The following is a 938-nucleotide window of genomic DNA, read 5'->3' as shown; positions in this document are numbered from 1 at the left end:
ATTAGTGATGTTGAACATCTTTTAAGATGTTTCATAGCCATCTTTACTTCTTCTTTTGAGAACTCTCTGTTCACCTCCTTAGTCCATTTTTAATTGGGTTGCTTCTTGTCTTGGTTCTCTGTTTTTTGAGTTCATTATAAATTCTGGTTATTAAACCTCTGTCAGATGTGTCACTGGTGAAGATTTTCTCCCATTCTTTGGGTTTTCTGTTTGCTTCCTTGGTTGTCTCCTTTGATGTACAGAAACTTTTTAGTTTAATGAGGTCCTATTTGTTAATTCTTACCCTTGTTTCCTGAGCAATTGATGTGTGGTTTAGAAAATCCTTGCCTACGCATATATCTTGTAGGTTTTTCCCAATGTTTTCTTCTAAGAGTTTCAGAGTTTCAGGTTTTACATTGTGATCTTTGAGCCATTGGGAATTGACTTTTGTGCAGGGTGAAAGATAGGGGTTTAGTTTCATTCTTCTACAAGTGGAGATCTAGTTTTGCCAGCACCATTTGCTGAACATGCTGTCTTTCCTCCAATTGAGGTTCTTGGTCCATTTGTCAAATGTCAGGTGACTGAAATTGCATTTACTCATATTTGGGTATTCAATTTTGTTCCATTGGTCTATGGGTCTATTTTTGTGCCAGTACCATGTTGTTTTTATGACTATAGCTCTGTAATACAGCTTGAAATCTGGTATAGTAATCCCCCTGGTATTGCTCCTTGTTCTCAGCATTGTTTTGGCTATCTGAGGTCTTTTATGCTTCTATATGAATCTTAGGATAGTTTTTTCCAATTCTGGGAAAAATGTCATGGGGATTTTGGTCAGCATTGCATTGAATCTATATATGACTTTTGGTAGAATGGTCATTTTCAAAATATTAATTCTTCCAATCCATGAGCATGGGATGTCCTTCCATCTTCTGATGTCTTCCTCAATTTCTTTCTTTAAA

This window comes from Nannospalax galili, unplaced genomic scaffold (assembly GCF_000622305.1).
Source record: "Nannospalax galili isolate Female #2095 unplaced genomic scaffold, S.galili_v1.0 scaffold66, whole genome shotgun sequence".
NCBI lineage: Eukaryota > Metazoa > Chordata > Mammalia > Rodentia > Spalacidae > Nannospalax > Nannospalax galili.
The sequence above is the reverse complement of the archived record's forward strand: the minus strand, read 5'-3'. Positions refer to the sequence as shown.